Source organism: Lithobates pipiens, unplaced genomic scaffold (assembly GCF_037356315.1).
Source record: "Lithobates pipiens isolate NorthernLeopardFrog02 unplaced genomic scaffold, aLitPip1_a1.2 Scaffold_8, whole genome shotgun sequence".
Lineage (NCBI taxonomy): Eukaryota > Metazoa > Chordata > Amphibia > Anura > Ranidae > Lithobates > Lithobates pipiens.
The window spans coordinates 674,905,105-674,930,943 of NW_027507903.1; the positions used below are offsets into that span (position 1 = coordinate 674,905,105).

Genomic DNA, 25,839 nt, shown 5'->3' on the forward strand with positions numbered 1-25,839 from the left:
CACTTTGGCACTGCGCTGCTTTAACTGGTAATTGCGCGGTCATGCAATGTTGTACCCAAACAAAATTTGCGTCCTTTTCTTCCCACAAATAGAGCTTTCTTTTGATGGTATTTGATTGCCTCTGCGATTTTTATTTTTTGCGATATAAACGTAAAAAGACCGCAAATTTTGAAAAAAAATGATATTTTCTACTTTTTGTTATTAGAAAAATCCAATAAACTCAATTTTAGTCATACATTTAGGACAAAATGTATTCAGCCACATGTCTTTGGTAAAAAAAAAGTCAATAATTGTATATTTATTGGTTTGCGCAAAAGTTGTCACATCTACAAACTAAGGTACGTTTTCTGGAATTTACGCAGCTTTTAGTTTACGACTGCCTATCTCATTTCTTGAGGTGCTAAAATGACAGGGCAGTACAAAACCCCCCCAAATGACCCCATTTTGGAAAGTAGACCCCCTAAGGAAATTGATAAGAGGCATGTTGAGCCCATTGAATATTTTATTTTTTTGCCTCAAGCGATTGAATAATGACAAAAAAAAAATTTTTTTTTTTTTTTTACACAAAGTTGTCACTAAATGATATATTGCTCACACATGCTATGGGCGTATGTGAAATGACACCCCAAAATAAATTCTGCTGCTTCTCCTGAGTACGGGGATACCACATATGTGGGACTTTTTGGGAGCCTAGCCGCGTACAGGGCCCCGAAAACCAAGCACCGCCTTCAGGCTTTCTAAGGGCGTCAATTTTTGATTTCACGCCTCACTACCTATTACAGTTTTGAAGGCCATAAAATGCCAAGATGGCACAAAACCCCCACAAATGACCCCATTTTAGAAAGTAGACACCCCAAGCTATTTGCTGAGAGGCATGTTGAGTCCATGGAATATTTTATATTTTGCCACAAGTTGCGGGAAAATTACAAACTTTTTTTTTTTTTTTTTTTTTTCACAAAGTTGTCACTAAATGATATATTGCTCATGCATGCCATGGGCATATGTGAAATGACACCCCAAAATAAATTCTGCTGCTTCTCCTGAGTACGGGGATACCACATATGTGGGACTTTTTGGGAGCCTAGCCGCGTACGGGGCCCCGAAAACCAAGCACCGCCTTCAGGCTTTCTAAGGGCGTAATTTTTTGAGTTCACTTCTCACTACCTATTACAGTTTTGAAGGCCATAAAATGCCAAGATGGCACAAAACCCCCACAAATGACCCCATTTTAGAAAGTAGACACCCCAAGCTATTTGCTGAGAGGCATGTTGAGTCCATGGAATATTTTATATTTTGCCACAAGTTGCGGGAAAATTACAAACTTTTTTTTTTTTTCACAAAGTTGTCACTAAATGATATATTGCTCACGCATGCCATGGGCATATGTGAAATGACACCCCAAAATAAATTCTGCTGCTTCTCCTGAGTACGGGGATACCACATATGTGGGACTTTTTGGGAGCCTAGCCGCGTACGGGGCCCCAAAAACCAAGCACCGCCTTCAGGCTTTCTAAGGGCGTTACAGTTTTGAAGGCCATAAAATGCCAAGATGGCACAAACCCCCCCCCCCCAAATGACCCCATTTTAGAAAGTAGACACCCCTAAATTTAGGGGTACACTAGTGAGACTAGGTAATAAATGGCGGGTGCCCTGAAACTATAAAAAAATAACTAACCAACCAGCGTCACCTGTAACAGTTATATGGTGATCACTGGTGAAAGGGTTAACTAGGGGGCAATCAGGGGGCTTTATGCGGTAGTATATGGGGGTCCCTGGCGCTATAAAAAGCTGCGGCGAACCTAAATACCTACCTGCCTAACTAGCGTCACCTGTGACACTAATACGGCGATCAGAAAAATGATCGCTTATTAGGCTGGGTTCACACTGGAGCGATGCGGAAACGCCGCGAATCCGCGGCGGGTTCCCGCATCGCATGCCTCCCGGCGGCAGTTCACACTGCCCTATGCGAACTGCTGGGAGTGTCAGTGAAATGTTACTGACACCCCCAGATCAGTTCGCATATCGCAGTGCGATCTGCAAACTCGGATCGCATGGTGTGAACACCCATGCGATCCGATTCTGCTGCGGGCCAAAAAAAGGGTCCCGTGCGAATTTGCGGCGGGTGCGGCGGGTGTGGCGGGTGCGGCGGGTGCGGCGAATGGCTGAACTCGAATCGCACAGAGATCGGATGTGATTTGCACTGCAGTGCGGTGCGAATCACATTCGTTCTCATAAACCGCTGCAATGTGAACCCAGCCTTAGTGACACTGGCGACGGGGGGTGATCACGGGGTTAAACCTTTATTGGGGGGGTTAGGGGGGTACATTAGAACTAAAGGGGGCTAACCCTAACTGCCCTAACAGTTATTACAGTCACAAATGACACCAATGCAAAAAAAAAAAAAAAAAAAAAAAAAATGACATTGGTGTCACTGTGACTGGGGGGCAGGGGTAATTGGGGGGGTGATCGGGGGGTAAAGGGGGGGTGTGAGTGTGCCTGGCATGTTCTACTGTGTGTGGGATGTGTTGGTGCAACTCACTGATCCGCTCTCCTCCGTGTCGGAACGAAAAATACCGACACGGAGGAGAGAATACATCACTTCCTCTCCTGTGTTTACATTACAGGAGAGGAAGTGATGTCACCGGGGATTTCCATTCGTCGGGAGCGATCGCGAGGGGGTGGCCATGAATGAATGGCCGTCCCCTCGTCCGGGATCGCTCCCGAACGAAAACCGACCGCCGCAGGCACCGGGCGGGGGCCCGATCGGGCCCCCGACCCGCGGGAGGCAAAGGACGTACATATATGTGCTTATGCCTGCCCGTGCCATTCTGATGACGTACATCGGCGTGAGGCGGTCGGCAAGTGGTTAAGTGATCTAAAAAGATCGCTAGGCTAACTTTCCTCTGTGTGTGTTTACTTTATCTTTGCTCATGTTTAACCTTTTTTGATTCTCTCTATAGTATGTAGTGTACAGAGTGCTGATATTTTTACTCTTGTATTCCTATTGTTACCGTGGATCGGGTAAAACAGTCTTTGTTCTTTTACATGTTTTGTGCTGCGTATTCCTAATGTGCCATTAGAAGGAGATAAGAATCATTCTTCATGTTCTCATGTTCTGTGTGTCTGTAAAAAAAAAAAAAGAAAGCTACACACCAGACTCACCCCCCCCTCCCCCTCCCCTCATGTAAGGAGTGAGAAATGCTCTTCAAATTCCTGTGTGAAAGGTTGTTTCTGTAAAAAGTTAACTCTTGACCAACTATGACAATACAGAAGGGTTATTCTTCCTGTTATGTACGTGAGGGGGGGGGGGGGGGGAGGGGGAGGGAAATGTTAATGTGGAAAACGGAGTGTTTAACTGTATAAAGTTTATGAATGGAAAAATGATTATGGAAAATAAATAAAGATTATATAAATTAAAAAAAAAATTGAAACTTAGCATAAAAGAAAAAAGGTACACTGATAACACCAGGTTGCTTTATTATTTTAGCAAGCCATGGTGTTACAGGAAGCAAGTGGCAGAAATTGTTGATGGTTTGGAGGTGGATGGGAGACATGAAGGTGGATTGCACTGTGGAGTGAATAGAATGTTGTAGAATTATTATCAGGTGGCTTGATGAATGTGAGAAAAGAAAAGGCTGAGGATGTTTTCATTACTATGATGGTCAAGAAGCTGTTTCTCTGAAACAAGAAAATGCAGATTGCCTGACAGAGGTAGCAGAAGAGATGGAGACAACAATGGGTGACATAGGGCAGCATTAACCCTTTGAGCACACAGAGGTTAATTTGTGCATCTGTGAAAATATTAGTACTTTTGGTGGGAAAGAAAGTCTGAATAATAGTCTTAAAGTAAATATTTATATTGGATAAGTTATTTTTAGAATTCACAGACTTTCAACTGTGAAGTGTTAATGATACAATGCTGTTTATATTTGGGTACATTTATAAAGTTAAAAGGCTAAGTTCTGAATCAGAATATTAAATATTAATTAAAAAGAAAGAAAGTTCTATTTTGGGACCCTGTGGATTTCACTTGGGACCAGAGAATGAGGGGAACAATACAAAAGAGGTTCAAGTTTTCTTAAATTTTGCTAAAATATTGGGGTCTGAGGAAATATATTCAGGTGTGTGTGTGTGTGTGTGTAATATATGTATTTTTATAAATGAAAGAATATTGTTTTTAACAACTTCAAGGTAAGGAGGGCATTTGGTAGTTTGATCTGTGATCCTGTTAGATAAAGAGTATCCATTTTCCCAGCCCAAATTCAAGTGCAGATATGACACCCCCCACCCCCCTCCTTCTACACAACCGAAGAATGAGGCGCGTTCCTTTCTATGGGGTGGGTGTCTACTGATTACATGAATGAGTACAAAACTGAACCTTTAGGAGGTATTTTAGAGTTTAGAGAATTAAATGAAGGTATGAAATAATGTAGACTACACAGTCCTTAGAAACAAAAACAAGTGATGTCCTTCCTGGGTATGACAAATTTTTGTAGAGCCTGGATTCCTGGGCATTCCATGCTGACTGCCCCATTGGTACAGGCAATACATGGGAGCCCAATGGCCCCCCAGGATGCCATAAAATGGAGTGAGGAAACAGACGGATTTTACTGACATAAAACAAGTCCTTTCTAGTTCATCAGTACTAGCCTTACCAACCAATGACAAACCTTTCAAACAAACAGTAGACTCAAGGGAAGGTCACATGACATCAGTATTTACATGGCGGGCACCAGAGGCCGATTGCTTACTATACAAAATTAGACAGTGTAACTAGAGCACTTCCACCCTGTGTACAGGCACTGGTAGCTGCAGCTGAAGCAGTCATGACCTCAGCATCTGTAGTGCTATATCACACGCTGACACTTAACCACTTCCCGACCAGCGCACGACGATGTACGTCGACAGCATGGCACGGGCAGGCATATTGGCGTACATGTACGTCCAATATTCGTTGCCGCCGTGCCATCGGGAGCGCGCCGCCGGCGGCACGCTCCCGCGCTGGTCGGGACCCCCGTGAGTCCGGTCGCGGGACCCGCGGACTCGATCGCCGCGGGCATCCCCGCGATCGTCTCACGGAGCGGCGGAATGGAGGAAATGCTGTATAAACAACATTTTCTCATTCTGCCTAGCAACTAGTGACGCTGATCTCTGCTCCATGTGATTGGAGCAGAGATCAGTGTACACTAAATGAAAGCCCAACCCCCCCACAGTTAGTAACACTCCCCTAGGAACACTTAACCCCTACACTGCCACCCACTGGTTAACCCTTTCACTGCCAGTGTCATTTACACAGGAATCACTGCATTTATATAGCAGTGATTACTGTATAAATGACAATGGTGTCAAAAATGTCCGATGGGTCCCCGACAATGTCGCAGTCACAATAAAAATCGCAGATCGCCGCTATTACTAGTAAAAAAAAAAATAATAAAAAATTATTAATAAAAATGCTATAAAACTATCCCTATTTTGTAAACGCTATATCTTTTGCGCAAACCAATCAATAATCGCTTATTGCGATTTTTTTACCAAAAATATGTAGAAGAATACGTATCAGCCTAAATTGAGGGAAAAAAATGTTTTTTTATATATTTTTGGGGGATATTTATTATAACAAAAAGTAAAAAATAATGTGTTTTTTTTCAAAATTGTCGCTCTATTTTTGTTTAGAGCGCAAAAAATAAAAACCGCAGGGGTGATCAAATACCACCAAAAGAAAGCTCTATTTGTGGGAAAAAAAGGACGTCAATTTTGTTTGGGAGCCACGTCGCACGACCGCGCAATTGTCAGTTAAAGTGACGCAGTGCCGAATCACAAAAAGTGGTCTGGTCTTTGACCAGCAAATTGGTCCGGTCTGAAAGTGGTTAAAGTACCACATGCAGTGTCTGTTATCCTTTATTACACTTGAGCTCAGCAGGACACTTTCCTGTACGACGATACTTTTGACACCTCACTTAACAATACAGAGGTGTACTACATTAAACCCATCCACACTGGGGGGCGTGGCCGGAAGCCGAGGTGGACGGACGCATTGGAGAAGAGCTCCGTATATCCCCTTCTCCATCCACCTCCATCCACACTCAGGATCGTTCTCTAATGCCCTGAAAAGGTTCATCATAAGTGAGGGAATCACTCGGCTCGACTTGCGGGCGGAATTTTCGCTCCGCGGCGCTCCTACCATCCACGGCCTAGTGCGCGGCCGGTGCCACAACGGTAGCCCTGTCGCCGCCATCTTGCCATCAGGCCCTGCTGGCTCCGGGCTCCGTCCAGAAGGCGGACACATCCATCCACCACACGTCCACTGCAAGACACTGAGGTTGGTCACACACACGGTGGGGAGCCTGTAGTGGGTTATTGGATGGCATCGAGGTGAGGCAGCTCTTCAGACTCCAGGTGAGCCCTGGCGGCCATCTTGCTACACCCAGGGCCTAGGGTGGGAAGACGCCCTGGGAGTTTATTGCCACTGGTTTTCCCGCTGGCCTGGCTCTGAACTTTGTCAATACAGGCAGGGCAGCAGACCTCTGTCTCCCCCCTACAACCACCCTCTGCTGAATGTTGGGGCTCTGGCCTAGCTGGCGGCCATATTGGGACTCTCGAGGCCTTTCCATTAAAAACTGTTCCTATCTCCTCTCCTGACTCCCTAGCCCCACCAGCTTCTCACCCCCCCCCCCTTTTACCCCTCCTTTTACCTGGCAGTGTTCCTGTCCTCCCCGGAATCCTCCAATTCAACTAGGGACTTCATGTCAACCCCCCCCCCGTGTTGTCCTTTGCTTCATGTGTTGCATTCTCTACTGTGGGAGCCGCACATCAGGCCCCATAGGATGAGAGCCATGTAACCATTCTACGTCGACCCAAGCCGCCTTCCTATCCCCCCTACAACGCATAACAAGCACCTTTACAACGGGGGACAGCGCAATTGTCTGATACCTAGTCCAAGTGCCTCATGGTGAAGTATGGGCCAAAGCATCCCACTCAGTCTCAATCTCCAGACCTGCGACCCTCACAGAAGCTTGATTGCTTTCTGAGTAGACCTGCGTCCCCTCCCCCACCCTTGGTAGATACCTCTTCCACACAGGCATCTTCTCAAGCTGCAGTGCAAAACGCCTCTAAGTGCTCATCAGACATCACCCCAGAAACAATGGCCGCCCCTGTCACGGTAGAAGTCCTTGATGACAAACTAAAGGCCCTCCTGCAAGATCTGACCAGTAACGTCTCTAAGGAAATGGGAAAACTTGCACACGAACTGCGGGGGGAGCTGGCTCAAATCGGTGAACGCACTGATGTCTTGGAAACGAAGTTTGATGATTTGATACAATACGTTCACGTTCTAGAAGAGGACAATGCTGGCTTGAAACAATGAATTTCCCAGCTCCAGTCCCAGCAAGAGGACTTGGAAAATAGGGAACGCCGTCAAAATCTATGTATCAGAGGTGTGCCTGAGACCGTTGGCGAGGGGGAGATCAGACCTTACCTTCTCAGCTTGTTTAATGTGATGGCCCCCCGGATTCCGGACATTGACTGGAGACTGGATAGGTCACACAGATCCCTGGCCCCTAAGCCCCCAGCAGGTGCTATTCCCAGAGACATCATAGTACCCTTTCATTATTATGACAGTAAAGAAGCTTTAACTGTGGCCCCCGCCTAGAGTTTAAGGGGACAAAGATACAGATTTTCAGCGACCTGTCTCCAATCTCTCTTGCTAAACGCCGCAGCTTCCGACCTGTGACCACACATCTACAGAATCATCAATTCCCGTACCGGTGGGGGTTCCCCTTCCGCCTATCGGCCACGAAAGACGGAATTCAATACTCCATGAGGGACTTACAGGAAAGCGAAGCATTTTTCCGCAACCTTGGTCTTCCACCGATCCCAGATGAAGATCCCACTCCTCTTCCCATGACGCCTAAACCCACATCCATCCCAGGACGGATCTGGACCCCCGCTCGTCAAAAGCCACAGAAGAACTTTTCTACCCCTCAACGCTCTCCGTTTGCCAGACATCCTCCCTGAGGGGAACTCATCCCCACAACCTGGCTGGGATTGGCTTCGGCCCATGTGTCACCATGTTTCCCTTGTTTTGGGGTCATCCACACCCATAATTATGGGTTTTCACCACTCCTACGGACTAGAGATAAGTTAAGTTTTTGCTATCTTCAGTCGCTGATGGAGGGCGGCGGGGGGGACCACTCCAGATGAGATGGAACCCCTTGTGTGCCTCCTTTTGTTCCACGGCCTTGGCCGTGGACTCCTGGGTGGTTTTTACCCCCCAGGCTCTTTTTCTCCAGTTTTTTCTTTTTTTTTTCTTTTTATAGGCCTTTTTTTGGCCTATTTGCTACTTTTGACTTACACTACTCATGGTCTTCTGTAACTTCTTTCCTTATGGTTGATGTTATATGCATACGTCTGCTTTCCTTCCACAGGATACACCATGGTACATGTTGCCTAGTTAATTCATATGGGTATTTTTGGTCAATATGTGTTTGTTATGCTTACATTGCACTAATGCCAATCCATAAAGATGGCTTTAAGGGTTCTTACTTATAATGTTAAAGGCTTGAACTCTATTCACAAATGCTGGTTGGCTCTGAAAGAGTTCAAATCTTCAGCTGAAGACATAGTCCTGGTCCAGGAGACTCATTTTCTTCCCTGGGGTTCTCTTAAATTTGCTGCTAAGCACTTTCCAAATTCTTTTATGGCTTCTGACCCCTCTGGCAAAGCGGGGGTTGCAATCCTGATTAAGAAATCATGCCCGTTGAGGGTAAAATCTTTGTTTATAGATCCCCGGGGTAGATATATTCTCCTGGACTGCGAATATCTCTCATGCTCTCTTACTGTGATTAATGTTTACGCTCCTAACTCGGGTCAAATCCAATTTCTCTCTGACTTATTGGACAGCTTAGGCAAATACGCTCAACCCTTCATGATTGTAGAAGGTGATTTTAACATGATCATGTCTCCTAGAAGAGACAGACAGACACTTTTCCCTTCCAATCCCTCATCTAAAGTAGAACGCCAGTCCACCGCATTTCGCAAACTAATCAGGGCCCATAACCTGTTGGATATATGGAGAATTAAGCACCCCACCAGCAGGCAATTTTATTTTTTCTCTCCCCCACATAAGATGTACTCCAGACTCGACCACCTCTTTATAACAGCGCCTTTACTGACATCGGCGGTCGCGTCGGAGCTAAACCCCATAACGTGGTCGGACCATGCCTCCGTTCAGCTTGATCTAGCACTTGCCTGTTCCACGCCGAGAACCTGTCATTGGAGACTCAATGACTTTCTTTTCTGCAACCCTATTTTTGAGGCACAATTATCCCAAAATGTATCAGATTTTTTCCAACTGAATGAGGGCTTGGTGGCGGAGGTGTCTACCCTATGGGAAGCCCACAAGGCGTTTTTTAGAGGTGCATGCATCTCTGCCGGCTCCCGCTTAAAGCGGGACTCGGCAGCTCAGAGGCAGGATACTCTCTTGCAGCTCCGTAAGGCTGAAAATTTACTTCTGGCTTCCCCTACGGTGACACGCCTACGCACAGTTACATCCCTTCGTGAGCGTTTAAGATCATTAGACATGCAAAAATGCTCTAGGGCCCTAATTTGGGTGAAGCAGAAATTTTATGAGTTCGCTAATAAGCCCCATAGGATGCTAGTGAACAAGCTTAACCACTTGCCGACCGCCTCACGCCGATGTACGTCATCAGAATGGCACGGGCAGGCATAAGCACGTACATGTACGTGCTTTGCCTCCCGCGGGTCGGGGGCCCGATCGGGCCCCCGCCCGGTGCCTGCGGCGGTCGGTTTTCGTTCGGGAGCGATCCCGGACGAGGGGACGGCCATTCATTCATGGCCACCCCCTCGCGATCGCTCCCGACGAATGGAAATCCCCGGTGACATCACTTCCTCTCCTGTAATGTAAACACAGGAGAGGAAGTGATGTATTCTCTCCTCCGTGTCGGTATTTTTCGTTCCGACACGGAGGAGAGCGGATCAGTGAGTTGCACCAACACATCCCACACACAGTAGAACATGCCAGGCACACTCACACCCCCCCTTTACCCCCCGATCACCCCCCCAATTACCCCTGCCCCCCAGTCACAGTGACACCAATGTCATTTTTTTTTTTTTTTTTTTTTTTTTTTGCATTGGTGTCATTTGTGACTGTAATAACTGTTAGGGCAGTTAGGGTTAGCCCCCTTTAGTTCTAATGTACCCCCCTAACCCCCCCAATAAAGGTTTAACCCCGTGATCACCCCCCGTCGCCAGTGTCACTAAGGCTGGGTTCACATTGCAGCGGTTTATGAGAACGAATGTGATTCGCACCGCACTGCAGTGCAAATCACATCCGATCTCTGTGCGATTCGAGTTCAGCCATTCGCCGCACCCGCCGCACCCGCCACACCCGCCGCACCCGCCGCAAATTCGCACGGGACCCTTTTTTTGGCCCGCAGCAGAATCGGATCGCATGGGTGTTCACACCATGCGATCCGAGTTTGCAGATCGCACTGCGATATGCGAACTGATCTGGGGGTGTCAGTAACATTTCACTGACACTCCCAGCAGTTCGCATAGGGCAGTGTGAACTGCCGCCGGGAGGCATGCGATGCGGGAACCCGCCGCGGATTCGCGGCGTTTCCGCATCGCTCCAGTGTGAACCCAGCCTAATAAGCGATCATTTTTCTGATCGCCGTATTAGTGTCACAGGTGACGCTAGTTAGGCAGGTAGGTATTTAGGTTCGCCGCAGCTTTTTATAGCGCTAGGGACCCCCATATACTACCGCATAAAGCCCCCTGATTGCCCCCTAGTTAACCCTTTCACCAGTGATCACCATATAACTGTTACAGGTGACGCTGGTTGGTTAGTTATTTTTTTATAGTTTCAGGGCACCCGCCATTTATTACCTAATAAAGGTTTAACCCCCTGATCACCCGGCAGGTGTCATTTGTGACTAATAACTGTTAGGGCAGTTAGGGTTAGCCCCCTTTAGTTCTAAGGTACCCCCCTAACCCCCCCAATAAAGGTTTAACCCCGTGATCACCCCCCGTCGCCAGTGTCACTAAGGCTGGGTTCACATTGCAGCGGTTTATGAGAACGGATGTGATTCGCACCGCACTGCAGTGCAAATCACATCCGATCTCTGTGCGATTCGAGTTCAGCTATACAGATAGTATGGCTGAATTCGTGTCGCACCCGCCGCACCCGCCGCAAACTCGCACGGGACCCTTTTTTTGGTCCGCAGCAGAATCGGATCGCATGGGTGTTCACACCATGCGATCCAAGTTTGCAGATCGCACTGCGATATGCGAACTGATCTGGGGGTGTCATTAACATTTCACTGACACTCCCAGCAGTTCGCATAGGGCAGTGTGAACTGCCGCCGGGAGGCATGCGATGCGGGAACCCGCCGCGCATTCGTGGCGTTCCCGCATCGCTCCAGTGTGAACCCAGCCTAATAAGCGATCGTTTTTCTGATCGCTGTATTAGTGTCACAGGTGACGCTAGTTAGGCAGGTAGGTATTTAGGTTCGCCGCAGCTTTTTATAGCGCCAGGGACCCCCATATACTACCGCATAAAGCCCCCTGATTGCCCCCTAGTTAACCCTTTCACCAGTGATCACCATATAACTGTTACAGGTGACGCTGGTTGGTTAGTTATTTTTTTATAGTTTCAGGGCACCCGCCATTTATTACCTAGTCTCACTAGTGTACCCCTAAATTTAGGGGTGTCTACTTTCTAAAATGGGGTCATTTGGGGGGGGGGGTTTGTGCCATCTTGGCATTTTATGGCCTTCAAAACTGTAACGCCCTTAGAAAGCCTGAAGGCGGTGCTTGGTTTTTGGGGCCCCGTACGCGGCTAGGCTCCCAAAAAGTCCCACATATGTGGTATCCCCGTACTCAGGAGAAGCAGCAGAATTTATTTTGGGGTGTCATTTCACATATGCCCATGGCATGCGTGAGCAATATATCATTTAGTGACAACTTTGTGAAAAAAAAAAAAAGTTTGTAATTTTCCCGCAACTTGTGGCAAAATATAAAATATTCCATGGACTCAACATGCCTCTCAGCAAATAGCTTGGGGTGTCTACTTTCTAAAATGGGGTCATTTGTGGGGGTTTTGTGCCATCTTGGCATTTTATGGCCTTCAAAACTGTAATAGGTAGTGAGAAGTGAACTCAAAAAATTACGCCCTTAGAAAGCCTGAAGGCGGTGCTTGGATTTCGGGGCCCCGTACGCGGCTAGGCTCCCAAAAAGTCCCACATATGTGGTATCCCCGTACTCACGAGAAGCAGCAGAATTTATTTTGGGGTGTCATTTCACATATGCCCATGGCATGCATGAGCAATATATCATTTAGTGACAACTTTGTGAAAAAAAAAAAAAAAAAAAAAAAGTTTGTAATTTTCCCGCAACTTGTGGCAAAATATAAAATATTCCATGGACTCAACATGCCTCTCAGCAAATAGCTTGGGGTGTCTACTTTCTAAAATGGGGTCATTTGTGGGGGTTTTGTGCCATCTTGGCATTTTATGGCCTTCAAAACTGTAATAGGTAGTGAGGCGTGAAATCAAAAATTTACGCCCTTAGAAAGCCTGAAGGCGGTGCTTGGTTTTCGGGGCCCCGTACGCGGCTAGGCTCCCAAAAAGTCCCACATATGTGGTATCCCCGTACTCAGGAGAAGCAGCAGAATTTATTTTGGGGTGTCATTTCACATATGCCCATGGCATGCATGAGCAATATATCATTTAGTGACAACTTTGTGAAAAAAAAAAAAAAAAAAAAAAAGTTTGTAATTTTCCCGCAACTTGTGGCAAAATATAAAATATTCCATGGACTCAACATGCCTCTCAGCAAATAGCTTGGGGTGTCTACTTTCTAAAATGGGGTCATTTGTGGGGGTTTTGTGCCATCTTGGCATTTTATGGCCTTCAAAACTGTAATAGGTAGTGAGGCGTGAAATCAAAAATTTACGCCCTTAGAAAGCCTGAAGGCGGTGCTTGGTTTTCGGGGCCCTGTACGCGGCTAGGCTCCCAAAAAGTCCCACATATGTGGTATCCCCGTACTCAGGAGAAGCAGCAGAATTTATTTTGGGGTGTCATTTCACATACGCCCATAGCATGTGTGAGCAATATATCATTTAGTGACAACTTTGTGTAAAAAAAAAAAAAAAATTTTTTTTTTGTCATTATTCAATCGCTTGAGGCAAAAAAATAAAATATTCAATGGGCTCAACATGCCTCTTATCAATTTCCTTAGGGGGTCTACTTTCCAAAATGGGGTCATTTGGGGGGGTTTTGTACTGCCCTGTCATTTTAGCACCTCAAGAAATGAGATAGACAGTCGTAAACTAAAAGCTGCGTAAATTCCAGAAAACGTACCTTAGTTTGTAGATGTGACAACTTTTGCGCAAACCAATAAATATACAATTATTGACTTTTTTTTTACCAAAGACATGTGGCTGAATACATTTTGGCCTAAATGTATGACTAAAATTGAGTTTATTGGATTTTTCTAATAACAAAAAGTAGAAAATATCATTTTTTTTCAAAATTTGCGGTCTTTTTACGTTTATATCGCAAAAAATAAAAATCGCAGAGGCAATCAAATACCATCAAAAGAAAGCTCTATTTGTGGGAAGAAAAGGACGCAAATTTTGTTTGGGTACAACATTGCATGACCGCGCAATTACCAGTTAAAGCAGCGCAGTGCCAAAGTGTAAAAAGACCTCTGGTCATTTACCAGCAAAATGGTCCGGTCTGAAAGTGGTTAAACCACGTCCTTTTCAATCTTATCCTGAACTCCTCCTTCAGGCAGATGGTTCCCCGACTCATTGTCCATTGATGATGTCCAAAGTTTTTGGCACATTTTACGACAAACTGTACAACTGTTTGGCCTCCGACTCTAAACACCTATTTACTCAAGAGGCATTTGACTCTTTTTGCTCCCCCTTAAAGCTGCCTAAACTATCACCGTCACAGGTAGCCACCCTAAATGCGGGTATCCCACCAGATGAGTTAGCAGCAGTAGTGAAGGAACTGCCCTTACATAAATCTCCTGGACCTGATGGTTTACCATATCAGTATTATAAGACTTTCCTTCCCATCCTCAGCCCCCACTTATTAAAGCTCTACTCCTCCCTACAAAAAGGGATCGTTCCACATTCACAATTTCTACACGCTCATATCACGGTCCTTCCAAAACCAGGCAAGCCCCCGTCCCTGCCAGATAATTACAGACCCATAGCCCTACTCAACTCAGATTATAAAATCTTTACTAAAATCTTAGTCAACAGACTTTCCTCTATGATTCCCCACCCTTGTTCATAACGATCAGGTGGGTTTTGTTTTGGGTAGACGAGCAGGCGATAACACTAGACGTGCCATTAATTTAATTGATATGCTTGATAAAACCTCTCGTTCTGCCCTTATCCTCAGCTTAGATGCCCAAAAAGCTTTTGATAGGCTTGGTTGGCCCTACATGTTTGCCACACTTGCGCGATACGGTTTTTCGGGCTCCTTTATATCGGCTCTCCAAGCCCTCTGCTCCCGCCCCACCTCACAAGTTCAATTGGCATCCTTCATACCCCCAACATTTACACACGGTAATGGTACTAGACAGGGTTGCCCCCTTTCCCCCTTGTTATTTATATTGTGCCTCGAACCCTTGGCTGCACGCATCTGGGAAAACCCAGACATAAGGGGGGTCTCTTTGCGACAGAAGGAATATAAACTGTCTTTATTTGCAGACGACATACTGCTTACTTTAACAAAACCACACACCTCACTCCCCAACCTCCACGCCCTATTAGATAAATTCGGCAGAATTTCAGGATATAAAGTTAATACAGCTAAGACCGAAGCACTCCCCATTCACATCCCTCCCCCACTTCTTGTCGCTTTACAAAACACCTTCCCTTATCAGTGGCGCTCTGAGTCACTCAAATATTTAGGCATTCATTTAAAGGCGTCCTACCGCACACTATACCAAGCCAACTTCCTCTCTTTAATCTCAGAAACGCACAGTCTACTCCGTAAATGGATGGAATGCCCTCTGTCCCTTTTAGGTAGGATAAATGTTCTCAAAATGGCTATACTCCCCAAATTTTTGTATCTTTTCGAAACCTTACCTATTGCCCTTCCCATGCCTCAGCTTCGAAGTATCCAGCGGGCCTTTACTAAATTTATATGGGGAAACAAAGCACATAGAATTGCCCACATGGTTGTCTTTGCTCCGCGCTCACATGGAGGTCTAGGAGCTCCCGATATTGTATGGTATTACTACGCGGTCCACTTATCTGCGACGGTCTCCTGGTCCTTTTATTCTGCGATGAGTCGTTGGGCAGAGATAGAGATGAGTGTCACCGACCCCGTTCATCCTTGTTCTATGTTATGGTCTGACCTATCCTCTTCTATGTCACAACTTAAACGTATCTGCCTAGCACCAATGCTATTTATTTTAGATATTTGGAAAAAATGCCACAAGAAATTCTCTCTCTCTTCCTCCTCTCCACCCCTTTTAAATGTTACTCACAACCCGGACATACCTGACAGCCTGTCTACGGTGGCTATGACTCCTTGGACTCGAGCGGGCATTTTCCAACTTCGTCCCGGTGACCCGCAAACTTTTGCCCTTCCTAGACCTTCAAAACAAATTCGAAATTCCACAACAGTCCGTTTTTGCCTACCTCCAATTTAAACACTATTTTTGCTCCATATCTCCTGCCATGAGCCTAGAAAAACCTAATACCTTTGAAGTTTTGTGTACCCAGGACCCACACGAGAAAGGTCTCATATCCGCTATCTACAAGATTCTCCATGACTCACTACCCCCAACTCTGGACTCTCACCTCTAAATGCGGAAATGGGCCAAGATTCTACCCACTGCTATATCTCTCCCTCAGTGGCAGGAGATCTGGACTTCCATCTCCAAAGTCTCGAGATGTGTAGAGCAGAAAGAGACTGCTTATAAAGTATTGATGTTTTGGTATAGGACTCCTAAAGTTCTACATAAATATGATCCCTCACTATCCCATCTATGCTGGAGGTGCCTACAGGATATAGGCACACACTACCATATCTTCTGGGACTGTCCACGAATCACACCTTTTTGGTCTATGGTCCAATCCATTCTCCAATCAGTATTAAAGAGAGCTATCCCACTGAATCCAACACATTACCTTTTAGGCCTTCCGATCCTGGGTCTCCCTAAATGTGCTAAAAAACTGATGGCTTTTATACTCCTAGCTGCCAAAAAGAGTAATACCGGCCCATTGGCTCTCTCCTATACCTCCTACACAAGCACAAGTGGTCTCATCCATTGCTCAAATGCGTAGGATGGAACATTTGACGGCAGTAGTTCATGATTCCCTGCCTAAATTTTCCAAGATATGGGATCCCTGGGATATTTCCCTATTCAACCCAGAACCCTCTGTTGACCCCTCTGCCAACCCTTTCTAGAGTAGCCTCAGGGAGATCTGATATTGTGTTTAATATATCATAGCGTATCAGACCAATGCCTCCCACCCATACCCACACATTTGGTTTTTTTTTTTTTCTTTTTTATTATGCAATTATTATTGTATATAGATTCATGGTGTATCCTCCTTCTTGTCTCGTATGGTACTTACAATTGATTTTTTTTTCTTTTACTTAACTTTTTTGAAACCTGCAATATGGTGCTCTTACTATGTTTAACCAATGTTACTGACTATTGTACCGTATTTACAACTCTTTTGTACTGTTTAAAATTTTTTCAATAAATATACATTTAAATAAAAATATGATTGGTACATCAGGATGGGCAATTTCTCTTGAGATTCCAGATTACAGCGATTTTTAAGCAGTGCTTGGTGGAGTTGGGTTTGGGGGAGCAGAAGTTTTCCTCACATTCATTCCGCATAAGGGTGGCCACTGAGGCGCTCAGGTGGGGTTTGGATGAGGCAGCGGTGAAGCGAATTGGGAGGTGGGAATCCAGGCGGTTCCAGTTGTACGTTCGCCCACATTTATTGGTTACGTAAAGTGCCGGTGGGGTAGGAGACTGCGTATGTGTTGCTTGTTTTTTCTTTTCATTTGTTGGCTTATGTCCAATATTGATGTTTGGGGTTATGTTTTTCTTCTCTTCATTTCTTACAGGCGGCCGGCCAGGCGTGGTGTAGATAGTAGGCCACTCCTATGTTTGTTGGGGGGGTAGACGGGGTGATGCCTGCCCGGAGGGTCGGCAGCTTGGTTTTTCTAGGCAAGAGGCACTGATCCGATGGCTGGAGGTGCCAGGCATGCTGTGGGGCAGGGCGGTGTCGGAACTACACCGTTTTGCATGCTGGGACGGGCCTCCGGATGTGCTGGTGCTGCACGTTGGAGGCAATGACCTAGGTGTCAAGACCATGCTGGATCTCATCAAGGAAATCAAGTTTGATTTTTGGCAGCTCCGCCTTGCTTTTCCACACATGATCATTGTGTGGTCTGACATGGTGGCCAGGATGGCATGGAGGTTTGTGAGGTCGGTAGATAAGCTGAATAGGGCCAGGAAAAAAGTAAACAAGGAGGTTAGCGCTTTTGTCGTCAGGAATGGGGGGTTGGCTATACAGCACCTTGAACTAGAAGTGGATACCTGGCGCTACTTGAAGAAGGACGGGGTCCACCTAAACGATGTGGGGACTGATATATGGTCCCTGGGGATTCAGGATGGGATCCAGCGAGCTGTGAGGGTGTGGCAGGGCGTGCAAGGGTAAGGTGTTGCCCTTGCGTGCTGTGGCATGTTGTTGGTCTGTGCGGATGAAGGATTTTACCCCAGGGATGGAAGAGTTCAGGGCCTATCGGTGGTATAGTACCCGTCGGTGGTGATACAGCTAACGGTAGTTTAGATAAAGTTGGTGATCAGGTGCACTGCGGTCAGTGTTTGGCCTCTGAGCTAGTTAGTCAGCTTGAGGTCCATTATAGTTTGGGTACCGCAGTGCCATAATGGTTGATGGTGATTGGTGGGTTATCCTAGCACAGACCAACGGGAGGAGTTGAAATGGAGGAAGTGCCTTACTTCCTGACTTAGTTATGTTAATTTATGTTATTTATGTTAATTGTTTTTTGAATATATGTGATAATAAAGATAATTGGCTGCTACGGCCATGTTTACTCCAGATTGGTGTGGTCTTAATTTCTGAGGTTAGTAAGTGGGGGGCGTAGCAGTTTAAGAGGGTAAACGGTGGGTTTAGTAAGTCACATCTGTTATACAATAGTCATGCAACTGCATATGCAGTAGTGACACAGGATGAGATTATGGAAGCTGGGCCACTACCAAAATATTATTTAGCACAAGTTGCAGAACTTGTAGCACTGACAAGAGCATGCATACTATCAGAAGGAAAATCCGTAACCATATACACTGACAGCCAATATGCCTTTTCAACAGTACATGTTTTTGCACAACAATGGAAAAACAGGGGGATGGTCACCTCCAGTGGTAAACCAATTTCACACACGGCCTTCATTCTAGAATTCCTAGATGCAATACAGTTACCAAAAGAGTTTATAATCTGCAAATGTCAAGCGCACACAAAATATACAGACCCCATCATAAAGGGAAATAAAAGGGCAGATGAGGCAGCCAAAATAGCGATACAAGAAACGCAAATAATGACAGAACGAGAAATCCATAGAGATAGATCATACAGTCCTTACTGATATGCAGCAGTATTGACACATGGAGTAACTCATGTGTCAAACCACCCCTGTGGAAGGGCCCACCTCTTCCTCTGCCTGTCATTTTTTAAATGACCCTGTGACAAAAGTCTCTAGAGAAGTGCAGTATGTATGTGGAAGAAGGTATATAACACCCCGCTTCAATCTGTCATTTTTGGGGGCCACTGGTCTATCACACCAGTTAAAAAACTTTTTTTTTTATTGCATTTGTCACTCTTTGTAGTTTCGCTGCAGAACCGCTCAACAGTCACAATGCTGCACAATGGAAATGCACTATACTATGCTTTATATATGTGAAAATATTTTATATGTGTATTACACCCCTATATACTGCACACCAAATAGTACATCTATACCAGTCCTTAAAAGGACCTTTGTGGACCTAGTAGCTAGTGATTTGCAGACTGTCCCTCAGTCCCTATACTGATAAAAGACAGCTGCAGAATCAGTCAACAGTCAAGTATAATAGGTCTATTTATAAGGTAGGGGGAATGTCCAAGTGTCCATGTGCTGTAATGTCTCAATTGGCTGTCCTATACTCCATGATGAATGTGTCATCATGGGTCAAAGTTCTTCCACAATGTAAACGCATATGCCCGCCGGGCAAACAGCGCAAGAAGTCCACCGGTTTGGCGAATCGCGAACACACAAAATTCGCCACGAACCGACCGCCGGGTAAACCGCAAGGCCATCCCTATCCCCGAGCTCCCCTCAGGTTAACAATGAGCTCAAGTGTGTTATTTTTTTAATATATATATATCTCTCTTCTTTAGCCCCTGTCCAATCCTCTCAGAGTAAGGAGGAGCTCGGACATTTTTATGTTCTTTTTAAATAACATTAATAATCTCTTATTTAGTCTGAAAAAAATAAATCCACCAGTACCTCCCAGTGTAAGGATGAGCTCAGGCATGTTCACAAGTCCATGTATTGAGCCTGCAAGGAAGCTTAGAGCGTGCAGCACCACCACAAATCACAGGCACTGAGACATTTCCCAATCACTGCAGCTGCGGACTGGGAAAGTGTCCCAGCAACACGCCCAGCTACACACCCAGCAACATGCCCAGCAACATGTTCAGCAACATGCCCATTAACATGTCCAGCAACACACCCCAGCAACATGTCCAGCAATATGTCCAGCAACACACCCAGCAGCACGTCCAAAAACACACCCGGCAACACTCTCAGCAACACGCCCCAGCAACACGCCCATCAACTTGCCCAGCAACATGCCCCAGCAACATGCCCCAGCAACACACCCAGCAACATGCCCCAGCAACACGTCCAGCAACACGCCCCAGCTCATCCTAACCCTGAGTGGCACTCTGGGATTTTTCAGGCTAAAGAAGATATATATATATATATATATATATATATATATATATATATATAGTTACAAAAAACATAACACGCCCAAGCTTAGGGGCCACAGAAGGATATATATGCAAATTGCAAGTGGGGGCCACATCAAACCAGAATGCAGGCCGCAATTAGACTTTGGACATGCCTGATCTAAAGTAAACAGCCTATAGAATTCATGAATAACAGACAACAAGCATGGAAAAGCAGGAAGTCCGGTGCTCGCTGCAATCTGCGGACCCAAACCGGATGTGATGGAGCTAGAACGTCATTATGTCACATCCGGTTTGGGTCCGTGGAGCGCAGCAAAAGCCGGACTTCCTGCTTTTCAATGCTTGTTGCCTGTTACCTGATGGAAGTGCAATATTTACCTTCTAATTATTAAACAGAATCACCCTATGGAGGTGTTTTATTATCACTACATGATACCTGCTGACCAATTACACTAAGGAGAGTGAGATATCCACAGAAAGACCCGTTTACCACTGTGAATCACATAAGGGGGAGCACAAGTGATACACGGACACCGCCCTCTTGTGGGGAGTAAGGTTGTCACTTTTTCTTCAAGCCAAACCTGAACACTTTATCGGCGCACAGTAATTTTTTTTTTGTTTTAGCATACACTATAGGATTGTTAAGCCCCCTACACACTATCAGATTGTCTGCTGAGTTTTTCCTTCAGATTTACCAAAACCATATAATATGAGGTCAAACCTTAGGAGTTTCAATGTGTGTGCAATCAGGCAGGCCCTTCTACTACATGGTTTTGGTAAATCTGAAGGAAAAACTCAGCAGACAATCTGATAGTGTACGGGGCTTAACAGACACCTTTGGGCACTCCAAAGAGAATAGTAATGAGGCTCACCTAGTGCTCCCCCACCTTCCTGTCAATCCCTGCTCCGAGCCACATTTCTGTCTGAGGGCCACACTTGGGACATCCCTGCCCTTTGGAGCCTGCCTGATGACAGGTTCCTTTCTGGTTGCGCTTCACTGTGAGGCGCAGAGCGGCAGGCTACATGAGCGTCGGTGGCGCGGTGACGCGGGACATAACCTTGCTCCTTGGGGTGGGCTTGCACCTCGTGTCATCACGCTAAGGTAGTACAAAGTGCAATTGATCTCAGTCAGCCTTACCAGGGGTATATTAGCCCACAACCCAGATATCCACAGCAGGGCCATCTTAATAGCATCATGGACCCTTGGGCAAATGAATGCACTGAGGCCCCGCAAGCCTTCCCCACTTTACGCACCTACTCTCAAGAATGACAGTATAAATAGTTGATAGATTTGAATTGAGGTTTTATTCTTAGCACTATAAAGAAAAAAAAGCGACACTTATACAAATATATATTTTTACTTTCTTCTATAAAACACATTGAATTAAGAAATGTGAACTTAGGCCAATATGTATTATTCTACATATTTTTGGTAAAAAAATCCCAATATATATATATAATAATCGTATATTGATTGGCTTGTGCAAAGGTTTTAGCGTCTACAAACTATGGAATCGATTTTTGGATTTTTTTATTTTCTAGTAATGGCAGTGATCAGCGACTTATAGTGAAACTGCGATATTGCGGCGGACAAATCAGATACAATGTGACACTTTTGGGAGACCAGTGGCACAAATACAGTGATCAGTGCTAAAAAAATGTACTGTCACTGTACTAATGACACTGGCAGGGAAGGAATTAACATCTGGGTGATCAAAGGGTTAACTGTGTGCCAAGCTATTGCTTATTCACTGTGGGGGAGGAGTTTTTACTAAGGGAAGGCATTGATCTATGTTCCTGATTTGCAGGAATACAGGATCAATACCTTTCCTACTGAGAGAATGGCAATCTGTCTTGTTTACATAGGCAGAGTGGCATTCTGCTTGTGTCCCGAATGATCGGCGGGTGCCAGCAGATATCGAGTCCACTGGACCCGCTGATGGGCTCCCGCTGTGTCCAATCCAGTTCCCAATGTGTCCAATTCCAGGTCTGGGGTGGAAGTGCGGGATCACATACTAGGTACAGGATCCTGTGCAGGAGAGCTGCTCCACCACCGTATATATAGAATATACGGTTGGCAAGCAGTTAAAAAAAGGAAGCACAGCATGTTGTAATGCAGAAGCTGGAGTGAATTGCTGACAAGGCAGTAGCTGAGGGTGTACACATGCTGGAGCCACAATGCTTTGTAACTGCAGAAAGAATAATGCCCCGTACACATGATAGGATTTTCTGACGGAAAATGTTCGATCGGAGCTTGTTGTTGGAAATTCTGTGTGTAGGTTCCATCTGACATTTTCCATCGGAATTTCCATCACACAAAATTTGAGATCTGGTTCTCAAATTTTCAGACAACAAAATCCATTGTCGGAAATTCCGATCGCGTGTATACAATTCCGAAGCACAAAGTTCCGCGCATGCTCGGAATCAAGCAGAAGAGCTGGCTGGCTATTGAACTTAATTTTTCTTGGCTCATCGTACGTGTTGTACGTCACCGCGTTCTTGACGTTCACAACTTCCAACAACATTTGCGTGACCGTGTGTATGCAAGACAAGTTTGAGCCAACAAACCTTGAGCCTGTTGGAAAAAAAACATGGATTTTGTTGTCTGAAAATCCTATCGTGTGTACGGGGGAAAAGGCTACTTTCACACTGGGGCATTGGGGGCGTCGGCAGTAAAGCGCCGCTATTTTTAGCGGCGCTTTCCGTGGTTTTTGCTGCGCTTTTTTGGCCGCTAGCGGGCGCTTTTAATCCCTGAAAAAGGGTTCAAAGCGCCACTGCAGTGGCGCTTTGCGGGCACCTTGGCGGTGATGCCCATTGATTTCAGTGGGCAGGGGCGCTGCGCTCCTGAAACGCCTCAAAGATGCGGCTTGCAGGACTTTTTTTTTGGCGTCCTCCCAGCGCAGAGCTCCAGTGTGAAACCCCTCGGGATATCACACTGGGGGAACAGGAGAGGCTCTTTACAGGTGCTATGCAGGTGATATTTTTAGCGCTATAGCGCCTGTAAAGTGCCTCAGTGGAAAAGGGGTCTTTTATCACCAGTTGCATTTGACAGGCACTACTTCTCACCAAATGTAACCAAATGATCTCGAGTCCCGTCCTCAGGAGGCGTGGTCTCCTGAGGACGGGACTAGAAACGTACGTAGAGGCGTGCCTGGTTACGCAAGTCTATCTTTATTCTTCCGGCCCCTCTGGCTGTCAGCGCAGGAATGTGCGCTGTAGCAGTATACAGATACAGAGCGGTTTCTCCATTATTGTACGCGCTTATTAGCCCCAGTGCCGGGTGCTGGCACCATCAAAAGTAAGCGCCCATTTGGCATCTTGTTTTGATCATATGTTTTAGTAAAATGGGATTACACTATGTTGCTGCCTGATTTCTTTGCATAAATACCCCGGCTGGCATATACTGGTGGAGAGGAGGTGCATAAACTCTGCATGGGACAATGCTTGGTTGAGACAGCAAGTAACACTTGCAGAAAGCGCATTTGACCTTTTTCTAACCATTAAGGTCACCTGCTGGTAAGGAGACGTCCATACATAGAGCACATTTGGGTGTGTGTTATAATTGGTGACGGTGGTTTCATCTGCACAGTGGAAGTAATTTCTGTACATGATCACAAACAGCTCGGATTGGAATCTGTACAGAGGACATTTATATAGATCTCTTTTCAGGATTGCACAGATTTTATGTACCTTATTGCATTTTTTCTGACATTATTTACGATTGGACTTTCATGTTTAATAGCATTATTTTCACGTAGATGCGTTTGGTGATTATAGGTCAATTTTTTCATATCATATTTTGTTGTAAAAAATTTTTTTTTTTGCACGCATACTAATGCCGCGTACACACCACCGGACTTTTCGAGGGACTAGGCACGACGGTCTTTCCGACGGACTTTCGGCGGAGTTCCGATGGACTTTCCGAATGAACGGACTTGGTCACACACAATCACACCAAAGTCCGACGGATTCTAACGTGATGACGTAAGACTGCACTATAATAAGGAAGTTCATAGCCAGTAGCCAATAGCTGCCCTAGCGTCGGTTTTTGTCTGTCGGACTAGCATATACACAAACGGATTTCTCAGTCCGGCGGAGTTCCGGTGGAAAAATTTAAAACATGTTCTATTTCTAAAGTCCGCCGGATTTTTGGCAAGCAAAGGTTCGATGGAGCCCACACACAATCGAATTGTCCGACGGACTTGTTCCGTCGGACCTTTGCTGTCAAAAAGTCCGGTCGCGTGTATGCAGCATTAGCTATAGTTACAACGACTAGGAATTATTAGTGTTCAATTTTCAGCGCCCCTCATTACATATTTTTTTTCACAATAGAAATAATGCGCTTCAACCATCCTGACACCATAACAACCATGGTGTCGGGATGATTGGAGCACCAACACCAGGTGTTTGGAGTACCTTTGTCTGCTGATTGATAACATTTCTGGAATACACATATTTCTATTGTGGTGTAGGATGTGAGCCTGCTGACCCTCCATCTCTCTTTCTTTCCTTCCTTCTCTCTCCTTCTCTCCCTATCTATTTCTCCCTCTATCCCTCGTTCATTTCAGACACGAAAAGTCAGAAAGATACAACAAATTCTTACCTCTGTGACACGCTCAGATGAATCTCGTAATATTTCACTTCCTTATAACAATCTCTTGGATATATTCTCCCACACCCATAGCAGGAAATCGCGTGTTTCCTGAGCTGTGGTCTCCGAGAGGAAAGTGTACAAATCTGGCGGTTACAGGGGAAGTAAACCGTGATATTTTTTACTTCAGCTTTATTTCCCTGCAAAAAGTAAAGCAAAATGGGCTACTATGCATCGCATCGCATAGTAGCCCATTATGTGCCACTTACCTGAAACCGAAGCCTGCGATGTCACCGCTGTCTCCACTAGCAGAGAGCGTCCATCTACACCCCTCTTCCTTCTGGGGCAGCAGGCTCTGTGATTGGTCAAAGTCGCATAGCATAACTCCCGCACATGCACGCGGGAGCCGCCAGGCACGGCATGACCCCTTTAGAAACGGCACGATCTGCCCTTTCTAAAGTGTGCATCGGACACAACTTTATTGTAAATATCTCCTAAAAGGTGGAAGGTTTACAAAATATTTCCAGCACCTACAGGAAGGCATTAATATAAGCCCTAATATAGGCCTACCTGTAGGTAAAAGTGGGTGTGCAGGGTGTGCAGGGTGGACAGGGTGTGCAGGGTGGACAGGGTGTGCATGGTGTACAGAGTGTGCAGGATGTACAGGGTATACAAGGTGTGCAGGGTGTACAGAGTATATAGGGTTTGCAGGGTGTGCATGGTGTACAGAGTGTACAGGGTGTACAGGGTTTGCAGGGTGTACAGAGTGTGCAGGGTGTACAGAGTGTATAGGGTGTGCAGGGTGTGCATGGTGTACATAGTGTACAGGGTGTACAGGGTTTGCAGGGTGTACAGGGTGTACAGGGTATACAAGGTGTGCAGGGTGTACAGGTTATACAACCACTTTAAACTCACCCTCTGAGCTCCTTCAGGACTTGTTTACAACACTCAGATGCGCTATTGTTTTTTTTTTTAACACAGTACAAATGTATATGCAAAACAAAAAGTTTATGTATTTCAATAAACCTCGTTTATACCATTATGTGGTCTTTATGTGTGTTTAAAAATAGTACAGCTTGCTGCATTTTCCATCAAAACAATCAAATCCACAAACAATTTAATAGCCTTAACGTCTCATCCAATCAATTTAGTTAGGATTCGATCAAACTGAGTCGATCGGTCAGGGCGAAATATTATCATTTTCAAT

At 45.6% G+C, this 25,839-nt stretch overlaps 1 protein-coding gene across 2 annotated transcripts in view; it reads right to left on the reverse strand.

The window, feature by feature from the left end:
- LOC143961988 (NACHT, LRR and PYD domains-containing protein 3-like) overlaps positions 1-24,691 on the reverse strand; it is a 174,766-nt gene extending 150,075 nt beyond the window's left edge. For both annotated transcript variants that reach the window (XM_077471331.1, XM_077471332.1), the window contains exon 1: positions 24,645-24,691. The gene's annotated coding sequence lies outside the window, so the exon portion shown is untranslated. The remainder of the gene's footprint in view (positions 1-24,644) is intronic.
- Positions 24,692-25,839: the final 1,148 nt, after the last annotated feature.